The following is a 14,792-nucleotide window of genomic DNA, read 5'->3' on the forward strand; positions in this document are numbered from 1 at the left end:
CCCTACCCCTAAAACATAACCCTAACCCCACCCCACCCCTAAACACCTAACCCTAACCCTGATGCACCCCAACCTAACCCCAATATAGCCCTGAACCTAACTGCGACCCTGACCCTCACCTAACCCCAACACTAACCCCAGTGCAGCAACCCTAACCCTAACCTGAACCCCCCAACCTCAATACAACATAACCCTAACACTACGTAAAATAAAGGGTAGAGTTCCAACACCAATAATAATAACTAAATACGACATAGAGGCCATAAATTGGCAAAACCCAGGAACTGATTATAACCCCAGAGGGGGATCAAAGGATTACGGATCAAGAAATTACTAAGAAGCGATCGGCAAGAAAAAGAAGCCAGGTGGTAAGGTAAAGCGTGGGCCAACCAAAAGTGGCAGGTATAAGTGACAAGAAGCTCAAGGGATGAGTGAGAATACGAACACAAGAGGGTGTAACTACCCTCCTGCCCACACCATACAACCTAACATTCAGGAGTGACACGCTTTACATTACCACAGACAAAAAAAGATATAAATGCCAAGAAAAGAAAACCCAGAGAATATATCTTGCAAATACCTTAAATCTAAACTTGATCAGTGAGGTAGATGGTTAAATAACTTTTTGTTCCCCTTTTGCCCCCCCCACAAAAAAAGCAGCAAGCAACTTATAAAAATAGGGAGCACCAAGGAGGTTTTTTTAAATTTTAAAATCTAAAATATTTAAAAGGTGCACTTAAAATAAAGCATGGCTGGAAATGTGGGTCTGACAGACATGGAACTCATCTTCCCAAACCCCCCCCCCCCCCCCCACGAGGTTTGGGACAGCAATAAGGGCACAAAAGATTACATATTTTTAAAAAAAGTTGTAGTTCCCATAGACACGGTCTCTGGACATGGATGCGGGGACGGCCCCTTTAAGAGATGCCTGGTGCTGCGGGGACGGCCCCTTTAAGAGATGCCTGGTGCTGCGGGGAACGCGACAGCAGGGAGCTGCTGGATATCGACCTCGGTTTTTTTAAAAGAAACCCTTTCCCCGGGGATCTGGAGGAGTTGGGGACACGGGTGAGAATCCGATAACTTTATCTAGTCTTTAGATTTTGAGCGTTCACCGGGTGATTTTTATCTTTGAAATCGGGTTTTTTTCTCAGCGACTGAAAAGCGAGCGCCGCGTGAGGCATTCTGGGATATGGAGTTCTCTCGGGTCAAACACGAGGGCAAGACCCGTAAATAAAAGGGTTTACTTGGTCTCTCTGGGGCTGGGGGACCTTTCTTTCCCCCTCCTCTTCCCCCCGGGGGGCGGGTGGCAGCGGTTACGGGAGTTTTTATGGGGAATCGGACCTTGGAAATCAAAATTTTGTTCCACGCGGCCGCTGAAAAGCGAGCGCCGCGTGAGGCATTCTGGGATATGGAGTTCTCTCGGGTCAAACACGAGGGCAACGCTCTTAAATAAAAGGGTTTACTCTGGTTTTTTGGGGCTGGGGGACCTTTCTTTCCCCCTCCTCTCCCCCCGGGGGGGTGGGTGGCGGCGGATTCGGGAGTTTTTTTGGGGAATCGGACCTTGGAAATCGGTTTTTTTCTGCGCGGCCGCTGAAAAGCGAGCGACGCGTGAGGCATTCTGGGAGATTGAGTTTCGTTTAACGAGCGACCGGGTTTAAAAAGGAGGAAATCGGTGGGAAGTTTAATTAATTGTTTAAAACACCCTCATAATTAAAAGGCATAGCCGGAGGTGGGGGTTTGGAGAAGTAGCTTCATGTTTTTATCTTAAAAAATGAGGTGAGGCGGACAGGTAATCAAGCCCCGGGGTCAGCAGACAGTCAGACTCCGTGGCGCCAGAATGACCTGGAGCATTAAAACAGATTCAAAGGTTAAAAAGCAATAATTTTAAAAAACATTACCTCAAAAAAAATAACCCCAAACATCTAAGATAAACTAAAGGAACATTAAAACATTAGGTTAAAAAAATATAATTTAAAAATAACGAACACGTGGAGCGAAGGGGGCGGGGCCAGCCCTGCATGAGACAGGACTCATTACATACAGGACAGAAATTCTAACCAATCCCAGGTCAAGGCTAGCCTGCTTGTGGGCGGGAACAAAACTTCAGCCAACAGTAGCACACAGGGGAGGGGCCAGTCCAAGGCTCCGTACTTATAAGCAACTGTAAACAACGTTAAAATCCTTTCTCCCTGATGAAGCTTAAGGATAAGCGAAACGTCGGAGAAAAAAAGATTCCAGGCCGGAGAACTTACTGAACTAAAGAGTTTTTGGATAGTACTGTTGCAGGCAGAGAACCATCGAAGCCAGAGAGCCACCGGAGGGGAGGGGAGACCGGTGGAAAAAGAGCCTTTCCAGGCGGGACAGCCGGCTGAGCTGGGGAGTGTTTGGAGGACGCAGTCCCAGGCAGGAGACCATCTGAGCCAGGGAGCCACCGTGGGGTGAGATTACAGTTACTAGCGGGGACCTCTATTACCAAATAGAAGCTAGTAACATCTTTTAAAACCTTTTGCACCTTTCTACACCCAGGGAATGGCTAACACTATGCGGAACACATGCAGGTTGTCTGACAACCGTACGCATATGAGGTCGGACCCTGGTACACATAGGTGTCTCCCCGTAGCCAGGGATGAATTTGCTACAACAGTGAGAATAATTTATAGAATTTTCCAGACAATCCACCATCTAATATTCTTAAAGGGCCAGAATCAGCCCCCTAAGGGCATCTTAAAACAAGCTGATAAACTAACCTGCTGTATAAAACCGGCAAAACCGTCACAGGAAACCCTAACCAAATTGGCTTTGAATTCAGAAAATTGGGCAAAACAGACCAGACAGATTCTAATTGAGCACTATACAACAAACCTGGAAGAATTAGAAAATGAATTTGCTCAGGCTGCAGTGACAGAGCGCCTGGAAGAAATGATGACGAAAGCCACTAATTGGATTAAAAAGAGTCTTAGACATAAATTCAAAATTCAATCAATTGATGAGGCAAAGAGACATGTGGTGGGATTAGCATCACGGTTGACAGAGCAAGGGACCAGCACACAATTGAGGACAGAACAGCGGACCGGCACACGGACTAGGACGCCCCCACGCCATAGGCCAAATACCTGGGCAGCCTTGTTCCACCAGCCTGCGATCACAGCCCCCTCATGCCGCAGACGGACTGAAAACCCCCCCCCACCCCGTGGGCCAGCTGCCACGACTTTGTCACGCCACCGACGGACACCCCCACCCCGTGAGCCAACTGCCACAACCTCGTCAAGCCGCCGACACACCCCCCCACCCTTTGAGCCAGCTGCCAGGACTTCAGCACGCCACCGGCAGACCCCCCCACCCCTTGCACCAGTTGCCACGACTTCGTCACACCACCAACACACCCTCCCACCCTGGGAGCCAGCTGCCATGACTTCGTCATGCCACCGATGGACCCCCCCACCCCTTGCACCAGTTGCCACGACTTCGTCACACCACCAACACACACCCCCACCCTTTGAGCCAGCTGCCATGACTTCGTCATGCCACCGACAGACCCCCCCACCCCGTGGGCCAGCTACCCCGACTTCATCACACCACCAGCAGACCACTGAAACCCCCCCTTCCTTGCGGTCCAGGGCAGTGACCCCCCCTTCCCCGCCATCCAGGGCGGCGACTAGCCCTACCCCACCCCACAGGCCAAGGACCAGGATTTCCAATGTGGCCATCATTAGGGACCTGGACATCACACTTGGCTCTCAAGAGCCTGAGCCACGTAGACCCCAGCACTACATGGGGAACCAACATCAGACCGTATTAAACCAAATCACTAGGGATTCCTCAGACCCAAAACAAACAGAAGGGAGAACCCCTCCTACACCAGGGACAAATCCATGCACAACATTCCTGTACCCCAAAACCAGGGTCACGTACCAACCGCTCCCACAGAGACAAAAGAAAGACTGTACCAAACCAACCATCCCAAGAAATACAGCAGTTCTAGAGCCCGAGATCAGTGTCACAAAACAACCCCTTCCACAGAAACAAAGGAGCGACCAGACCGGACAGGTAAACCCAATAGACACAGAAATGAGGACAGGAACAATGAGGGCCCAGACAGACAACACAGTAGGAGAGGCAGAAATAGCTGAAGCCGAGGTAGGGAACACAATAGGGGAGGCAGGGGTAGCAGACATAGAAACAGAAAACACACCAACAGGGGCAGAACCTGACTCTGAAGGGGAAGATGCACAGAGAGTGACGAGGCACCCCAACACCAGCCGAAAAAACATTACCTGGAAATTGGAACCCAGAAAATCCATTTTAATAATAGGAGATTCCAACCTCTCCAAGATAAAAAGATGCCCAAATCCCACCACCCAAATTGATAGCTTTCCAGGAGCTAAATTCATTCATGTCACAGCAATTCTGGACAAATTGGAACCCTGTCCGGAGACCAAAAAGGTGGTGCTCTCAGTTGGCATTAATAATCGAACGCAGAGACCACTGACTGCAACCAAGCAACTGCAGTCATTACTTAAATTGGCTAAGAGCACATTCCCAAATGCTCAGATCTGGGTGCCGGAAATTAACTTCAGTAACTTACTTCCAGAAACAGAGAGGGATACAATCAGAGGAATTAACCAGCATATAAAAAAACAGAATTACATACCAGCAATTAATGCTAGATCCTTTAAAGTGGGGGCTGACCACATCCATTGGACAGATAGCACTGCCCATAACATAATAAACCAGTGGATGAAGTCTTTAAACTAAAAAGGACTTTAACCCAAGAGAAGGGTAGATTACACCTGGGAAAAACTGTTATTAATATTTCCCAACTCTTTAACCCCACAGAGGTACAGGAGAGGGTTTTAAACAAGGGCCTTACATTTGTTCCAACCCCAAAACATTGTAAAGTACAAATTCAGGAAGATCTGAAAAGGTTTTACAGGAGAGTAAAACTGACCGATTACTTTAGCGATTCAGAAACAGACAAGCAACCTTTTACACCACCATCAGAATGGACCCCACCAAACAATAAAATAGAGCCAGAAATCCTAAACTTTATTAAACAGACTCAATCACAAATTGAAAAAATCCCTAAACAGACAGACAAGCAAAACCTCACTGGAAGAGAGAGACGGGCAATCATAGAACTTAGAAACAATCTAGATATAATCATAAAACCAGCAGATAAGGGCAGTAGTATAGTGATCATGGATAGGCAACAGTATCTACTTGAAGCTCACAGACAGCTTAATAATACAGCCCACTACACGAAATTAGCAGGACCAATTTACCAGGACACACGAAAGGAGATTGGAAACATTTTAACAGAACTAAAGAAATCTAAACACTTGAATCAGAAACAAGTGGAATACCTAAGGGGGGAACAACCACAACCCAGAAAATTCTACATACTACCCAAAATACACAAGCACCCTGACACATGGACTGTACCAGGAGAAATACCACCAGGAAGACCCATTGTGTCAGACTGTGGTAGTGAATCCTACAGGATAGCAGAATACATTGACTCATTCCTAAACCCCTTATCACAGAAGCACCCTAGCTACATTAAAGACACTTACCACTTCATAGAAATAGTGAACTCACTGACCGTACCCCCGAACGCAATACTCTTTACCATGGACATTGAAAGCCTATACACAAACATAGAAACAGACAGAGGCATACAGGCAGTGGAAAATATCCTTAGAAAGTTCCCCCAACCCCACAGACCAGATGCAGCCATAATCCAGCTATTACACCTAGGACTAACAAAAAATGACTTTGAATTCCAGGAGCAATTCTACCTACAGATTAAGGGCACGGCTATGGGCAAGAAATTTGCCCCGGCCTACGCAAACATATACATGGCAGACTGGGAAAACACAGTCTTTGAAAAGTGTTCCAAGCTCCCGATGTGTTATTACAGATACCTGGATGACATATGGGGAGTCTGGACTCACACAGAAACAGAATTGCAAGAATTTGTAGGTATTCTCAACAGTCACCACCAATCTATTAAACTTAAAGTTACAACACATAGAGAAAGTGTGGATTTCCTGGACACCACAGTATTTAAATTACAACAGGAGAATAACAGCCACAAGCTAGCAACAAAGGTATTCTTTAAAGAAACAGACACACACACACTCCTGCACATAAACAGCCACCATCCAAAACATACCTTTCGGGGGCTGGTGAAGTCACAACTGACACGTTTTCACCGCATATGCACAAACGGAGAGGACTTTAGGGAAGCCACCACAACCCTATTTACTGCACTGAGACAGAGAGGTTACACAAAAAGGTTCCTCAGGCACCTTAAGTCTGATTTCCTGAGGGGACTGAATAGCCCACGGCCAAACAGAGAAGTAGCAAGACTACCACTGATAACGACATACGATACAATGACCAAACTAATACACGGAGTGATTAAAACCCAATTTGGGAAACTAAAAGAGGATGTTGACACACTTAGTCGATACCACATAACGTCGGCATACAAAAGAACTCGGAACCTTCGCGACATGCTGGTTCGGAGTAGGATAAGAAAACAGACAACCCAGAACTGCACAAACCCAAAATGTGGGACGTGTAAATACCTAATAATCCGCAAAATGATACAAAATAGACACACAGGAAAAGCAGCCCTAATTAAACAAAGAATTACATGTGAACAGCACAATGCTGTTTATGCAATTCGATGCAAACAATGCCACATCTTGTATGTAGGAGAAACAGGGAATAGTCTAAGGATGAGGCTCACAGGGCACCTCAGTGCTATTAGAACAAAGGATGTATACAAACCTACCTCCCGACACTTCATGGAGCATGGTCTTGAATCCCTGGAATTTATGGGGTTGGAGACCAACATGAACTGGACAACCTCACAAAGGAAGAGGAGGGAAAAACACTGGATAACAACCCTACAAACTCAGTTACCAAAGGGCTTAAATCAGATCTAAAATGGGGGAAATCCAACATCAAAAAACAAAACTGCCCCGACCTTAATTACCACAAATCCCAACCCCAACTTGATAAACCTCCCAAACCGCAACCACACCACACCCTACCCTAATCACAATAAACAGAGCTAACCCCTACTGTTTAAGCTAACCAAAACCACTAAACCCCACACTGCCCACAACAAACAGACCAAAGCCCCAACCCTAACTACAAACAGACCACATCCATATCCCAAATCCTAACTCCAAATGCACCCCACTCTACCCTTAAAGCCTAACCGTAACTCTAATACAGCAAACCTAATCTCCCACCCCACCCCTAAAATCTAAGCCTAACACACCCCACCCTACTCCTAAACCCTGACCCTCACTTAACCCTACCCCTAATGCAACCCTAACCCATAACTCCAACCCCCCAGCCCTGAATCTAATCACAACTCTCCAAATGCACCCCACTCTACCCCTAAAGCCTAACCGTAACTCTAATACAGCAAACCTAATCTCCCACCCCACCCCTAAAATCTAAGCCTAACACACCCCACCCTACTCCTAAACCCTGACCCTCACTTAACCCTACCCCTAATGCAACCCTAACCCATAACTCCAACCCCCCAGCCCTGAATCTAATCACAACTCTCCAAATGCACCCCACTCTACCCCTAAAGCCTAACCGTAACTCTAATACAGCAAACCTAATCTCCCACCCCACCCCTAAAATCTAAGCCTAACACACCCCACCCTACTCCTAAACCCTGACCCTCACTTAACCCTACCCCTAATGCAACCCTAACCCATAACTCCAACCCCCCAGCCCTGAATCTAATCACAACTCTCCAAATGCACCCCACTCTACCCCTAAAGCCTAACCGTAACTCTAATACAGCAAACCTAATCTCCCACCCCACCCCTAAAATCTAAGCCTAACACACCCCACCCTACTCCTAAACCCTGACCCTCACTTAACCCTACCCCTAATGCAACCCTAACCCATAACTCCAACCCCCCAGCCCTGAATCTAATCACAACTCTGACCCTGGACCCTAACCCTGATGCACCCTACCCTACCCCTAAACACCTAACCCTAACCCTGATGCACCCTACCCTACCCCTAAACACCTAACCCTAACCCTGATGCACCCAACCCTACCCCTAAAACATAACCCTAACCCCACCCCACCCCTAAACACCTAACCCTAACCCTGATGCACCCCAACCTAACCCCAATATAGCCCTGAACCTAACTGCGACCCTGACCCTCACCTAACCCCAACACTAACCCCAGTGCAGCAACCCTAACCCTAACCTGAACCCCCCAACCTCAATACAACATAACCCTAACACTACGTAAAATAAAGGGTAGAGTTCCAACACCAATAATAATAACTAAATACGACATAGAGGCCATAAATTGGCAAAACCCAGGAACTGATTATAACCCCAGAGGGGGATCAAAGGATTACGGATCAAGAAATTACTAAGAAGCGATCGGCAAGAAAAAGAAGCCAGGTGGTAAGGTAAAGCGTGGGCCAACCAAAAGTGGCAGGTATAAGTGACAAGAAGCTCAAGGGATGAGTGAGAATACGAACACAAGAGGGTGTAACTACCCTCCTGCCCACACCATACAACCTAACCCTAACCCTAACCCTAACCCTAACCCTAACCCTAACCCTAACCCTAACCCTAACCCTAACCCTAATGCAACCCTAACCCTAACCCTAACCCTAACCCTAACCCTAACCCTAACCCTAACCCTAACCCTAACCCTAACCTAATCTCCCACCCCACCCCTAAAATCTAAGCCTAACACACCCCACCCTACTCCTAAACCCTGACCCTCACTTAACCCTACCCCTAATGCAACCCTAACCCATAACTCCAACCCCCCAGCCCTGAATCTAATCACAACTCTCCAAATGCACCCCACTCTACCCCTAAAGCCTAACCGTAACTCTAATACAGCAAACCTAATCTCCCACCCCACCCCTAAAATCTAAGCCTAACACACCCCACCCTACTCCTAAACCCTGACCCTCACTTAACCCTACCCCTAATGCAACCCTAACCCATAACTCCAACCCCCCAGCCCTGAATCTAATCACAACTCTCCAAATGCACCCCACTCTACCCCTAAAGCCTAACCGTAACTCTAATACAGCAAACCTAATCTCCCACCCCACCCCTAAAATCTAAGCCTAACACACCCCACCCTACTCCTAAACCCTGACCCTCACTTAACCCTACCCCTAATGCAACCCTAACCCATAACTCCAACCCCCCAGCCCTGAATCTAATCACAACTCTGACCCTGGACCCTAACCCTGATGCACCCTACCCTACCCCTAAACACCTAACCCTAACCCTGATGCACCCTACCCTACCCCTAAACACCTAACCCTAACCCTGATGCACCCAACCCTACCCCTAAAACATAACCCTAACCCCACCCCACCCCTAAACACCTAACCCTAACCCTGATGCACCCCAACCTAACCCCAATATAGCCCTGAACCTAACTGCGACCCTGACCCTCACCTAACCCCAACACTAACCCCAGTGCAGCAACCCTAACCCTAACCTGAACCCCCCAACCTCAATACAACATAACCCTAACACTACGTAAAATAAAGGGTAGAGTTCCAACACCAATAATAATAACTAAATACGACATAGAGGCCATAAATTGGCAAAACCCAGGAACTGATTATAACCCCAGAGGGGGATCAAAGGATTACGGATCAAGAAATTACTAAGAAGCGATCGGCAAGAAAAAGAAGCCAGGTGGTAAGGTAAAGCGTGGGCCAACCAAAAGTGGCAGGTATAAGTGACAAGAAGCTCAAGGGATGAGTGAGAATACGAACACAAGAGGGTGTAACTACCCTCCTGCCCACACCATACAACCTAACATTCAGGAGTGACACGCTTTACATTACCACAGACAAAAAAAGATATAAATGCCAAGAAAAGAAAACCCAGAGAATATATCTTGCAAATACCTTAAATCTAAACTTGATCAGTGAGGTAGATGGTTAAATAACTTTTTGTTCCCCTTTTGCCCCCCCCACAAAAAAAGCAGCAAGCAACTTATAAAAATAGGGAGCACCAAGGAGGTTTTTTTAAATTTTAAAATCTAAAATATTTAAAAGGTGCACTTAAAATAAAGCATGGCTGGAAATGTGGGTCTGACAGACATGGAACTCATCTTCCCAAACCCCCCCCCCCCCCCACGAGGTTTGGGACAGCAATAAGGGCACAAAAGATTACATATTTTTAAAAAAAGTTGTAGTTCCCATAGACACGGTCTCTGGACATGGATGCGGGGACGGCCCCTTTAAGAGATGCCTGGTGCTGCGGGGACGGCCCCTTTAAGAGATGCCTGGTGCTGCGGGGAACGCGACAGCAGGGAGCTGCTGGATATCGACCTCGGTTTTTTTAAAAGAAACCCTTTCCCCGGGGATCTGGAGGAGTTGGGGACACGGGTGAGAATCCGATAACTTTATCTAGTCTTTAGATTTTGAGCGTTCACCGGGTGATTTTTATCTTTGAAATCGGGTTTTTTTCTCAGCGACTGAAAAGCGAGCGCCGCGTGAGGCATTCTGGGATATGGAGTTCTCTCGGGTCAAACACGAGGGCAAGACCCGTAAATAAAAGGGTTTACTTGGTCTCTCTGGGGCTGGGGGACCTTTCTTTCCCCCTCCTCTTCCCCCCGGGGGGCGGGTGGCAGCGGTTACGGGAGTTTTTATGGGGAATCGGACCTTGGAAATCAAAATTTTGTTCCACGCGGCCGCTGAAAAGCGAGCGCCGCGTGAGGCATTCTGGGATATGGAGTTCTCTCGGGTCAAACACGAGGGCAACGCTCTTAAATAAAAGGGTTTACTCTGGTTTTTTGGGGCTGGGGGACCTTTCTTTCCCCCTCCTCTCCCCCCGGGGGGGTGGGTGGCGGCGGATTCGGGAGTTTTTTTGGGGAATCGGACCTTGGAAATCGGTTTTTTTCTGCGCGGCCGCTGAAAAGCGAGCGACGCGTGAGGCATTCTGGGAGATTGAGTTTCGTTTAACGAGCGACCGGGTTTAAAAAGGAGGAAATCGGTGGGAAGTTTAATTAATTGTTTAAAACACCCTCATAATTAAAAGGCATAGCCGGAGGTGGGGGTTTGGAGAAGTAGCTTCATGTTTTTATCTTAAAAAATGAGGTGAGGCGGACAGGTAATCAAGCCCCGGGGTCAGCAGACAGTCAGACTCCGTGGCGCCAGAATGACCTGGAGCATTAAAACAGATTCAAAGGTTAAAAAGCAATAATTTTAAAAAACATTACCTCAAAAAAAATAACCCCAAACATCTAAGATAAACTAAAGGAACATTAAAACATTAGGTTAAAAAAATATAATTTAAAAATAACGAACACGTGGAGCGAAGGGGGCGGGGCCAGCCCTGCATGAGACAGGACTCATTACATACAGGACAGAAATTCTAACCAATCCCAGGTCAAGGCTAGCCTGCTTGTGGGCGGGAACAAAACTTCAGCCAACAGTAGCACACAGGGGAGGGGCCAGTCCAAGGCTCCGTACTTATAAGCAACTGTAAACAACGTTAAAATCCTTTCTCCCTGATGAAGCTTAAGGATAAGCGAAACGTCGGAGAAAAAAAGATTCCAGGCCGGAGAACTTACTGAACTAAAGAGTTTTTGGATAGTACTGTTGCAGGCAGAGAACCATCGAAGCCAGAGAGCCACCGGAGGGGAGGGGAGACCGGTGGAAAAAGAGCCTTTCCAGGCGGGACAGCCGGCTGAGCTGGGGAGTGTTTGGAGGACGCAGTCCCAGGCAGGAGACCATCTGAGCCAGGGAGCCACCGTGGGGTGAGATTACAGTTACTAGCGGGGACCTCTATTACCAAATAGAAGCTAGTAACATCTTTTAAAACCTTTTGCACCTTTCTACACCCAGGGAATGGCTAACACTATGCGGAACACATGCAGGTTGTCTGACAACCGTACGCATATGAGGTCGGACCCTGGTACACATAGGTGTCTCCCCGTAGCCAGGGATGAATTTGCTACAACAGTGAGAATAATTTATAGAATTTTCCAGACAATCCACCATCTAATATTCTTAAAGGGCCAGAATCAGCCCCCTAAGGGCATCTTAAAACAAGCTGATAAACTAACCTGCTGTATAAAACCGGCAAAACCGTCACAGGAAACCCTAACCAAATTGGCTTTGAATTCAGAAAATTGGGCAAAACAGACCAGACAGATTCTAATTGAGCACTATACAACAAACCTGGAAGAATTAGAAAATGAATTTGCTCAGGCTGCAGTGACAGAGCGCCTGGAAGAAATGATGACGAAAGCCACTAATTGGATTAAAAAGAGTCTTAGACATAAATTCAAAATTCAATCAATTGATGAGGCAAAGAGACATGTGGTGGGATTAGCATCACGGTTGACAGAGCAAGGGACCAGCACACAATTGAGGACAGAACAGCGGACCGGCACACGGACTAGGACGCCCCCACACCATAGGCCAAATACCTGGGCAGCCTTGTTCCACCAGCCTGCGATCACAGCCCCCTCATGCCGCAGACGGACTGAAAACCCCCCCCCACCCCGTGGGCCAGCTGCCACGACTTTGTCACGCCACCGACGGACACCCCCACCCCGTGAGCCAACTGCCACAACCTCGTCAAGCCGCCGACACACCCCCCCACCCTTTGAGCCAGCTGCCAGGACTTCAGCACGCCACCGGCAGACCCCCCCACCCCTTGCACCAGTTGCCACGACTTCGTCACACCACCAACACACCCTCCCACCCTGGGAGCCAGCTGCCATGACTTCGTCATGCCACCGATGGACCCCCCCACCCCTTGCACCAGTTGCCACGACTTCGTCACACCACCAACACACACCCCCACCCTTTGAGCCAGCTGCCATGACTTCGTCATGCCACCGACAGACCCCCCCACCCCGTGGGCCAGCTACCCCGACTTCATCACACCACCAGCAGACCACTGAAACCCCCCCTTCCTTGCGGTCCAGGGCAGTGACCCCCCCTTCCCCGCCATCCAGGGCGGCAACTAGCCCTACCCCACCCCACAGGCCAAGGACCAGGATTTCCAATGTGGCCATCATTAGGGACCTGGACATCACACTTGGCTCTCAAGAGCCTGAGCCACGTAGACCCCAGCACTACATGGGGAACCAACATCAGACCGTATTAAACCAAATCACTAGGGATTCCTCAGACCCAAAACAAACAGAAGGGAGAACCCCTCCTACACCAGGGACAAATCCATGCACAACATTCCTGTACCCCAAAACCAGGGTCACGTACCAACCGCTCCCACAGAGACAAAAGAAAGACTGTACCAAACCAACCATCCCAAGAAATACAGCAGTTCTAGAGCCCGAGATCAGTGTCACAAAACAACCCCTTCCACAGAAACAAAGGAGCGACCAGACCGGACAGGTAAACCCAATAGACACAGAAATGAGGACAGGAACAATGAGGGCCCAGACAGACAACACAGTAGGAGAGGCAGAAATAGCTGAAGCCGAGGTAGGGAACACAATAGGGGAGGCAGGGGTAGCAGACATAGAAACAGAAAACACACCAACAGGGGCAGAACCTGACTCTGAAGGGGAAGATGCACAGAGAGTGACGAGGCACCCCAACACCAGCCGAAAAAACATTACCTGGAAATTGGAACCCAGAAAATCCATTTTAATAATAGGAGATTCCAACCTCTCCAAGATAAAAAGATGCCCAAATCCCACCACCCAAATTGATAGCTTTCCAGGAGCTAAATTCATTCATGTCACAGCAATTCTGGACAAATTGGAACCCTGTCCGGAGACCAAAAAGGTGGTGCTCTCAGTTGGCATTAATAATCGAACGCAGAGACCACTGACTGCAACCAAGCAACTGCAGTCATTACTTAAATTGGCTAAGAGCACATTCCCAAATGCTCAGATCTGGGTGCCGGAAATTAACTTCAGTAACTTACTTCCAGAAACAGAGAGGGATACAATCAGAGGAATTAACCAGCATATAAAAAAACAGAATTACATACCAGCAATTAATGCTAGATCCTTTAAAGTGGGGGCTGACCACATCCATTGGACAGATAGCACTGCCCATAACATAATAAACCAGTGGATGAAGTCTTTAAACTAAAAAGGACTTTAACCCAAGAGAAGGGTAGATTACACCTGGGAAAAACTGTTATTAATATTTCCCAACTCTTTAACCCCACAGAGGTACAGGAGAGGGTTTTAAACAAGGGCCTTACATTTGTTCCAACCCCAAAACATTGTAAAGTACAAATTCAGGAAGATCTGAAAAGGTTTTACAGGAGAGTAAAACTGACCGATTACTTTAGCGATTCAGAAACAGACAAGCAACCTTTTACACCACCATCAGAATGGACCCCACCAAACAATAAAATAGAGCCAGAAATCCTAAACTTTATTAAACAGACTCAATCACAAATTGAAAAAATCCCTAAACAGACAGACAAGCAAAACCTCACTGGAAGAGAGAGACGGGCAATCATAGAACTTAGAAACAATCTAGATATAATCATAAAACCAGCAGATAAGGGCAGTAGTATAGTGATCATGGATAGGCAACAGTATCTACTTGAAGCTCACAGACAGCTTAATAATACAGCCCACTACACGAAATTAGCAGGACCAATTTACCAGGACACACGAAAGGAGATTGGAAACATTTTAACAGAACTAAAGAAATCTAAACACTTGAATCAGAAACAAGTGGAATACCTAAGGGGGGAACAACCACAACCCAGAAAATTCTACATACTACCCAAAATACACAAGCACCC

This window comes from Heptranchias perlo, chromosome 26 (assembly GCF_035084215.1).
Source record: "Heptranchias perlo isolate sHepPer1 chromosome 26, sHepPer1.hap1, whole genome shotgun sequence".
Lineage (NCBI taxonomy): Eukaryota > Metazoa > Chordata > Chondrichthyes > Hexanchiformes > Hexanchidae > Heptranchias > Heptranchias perlo.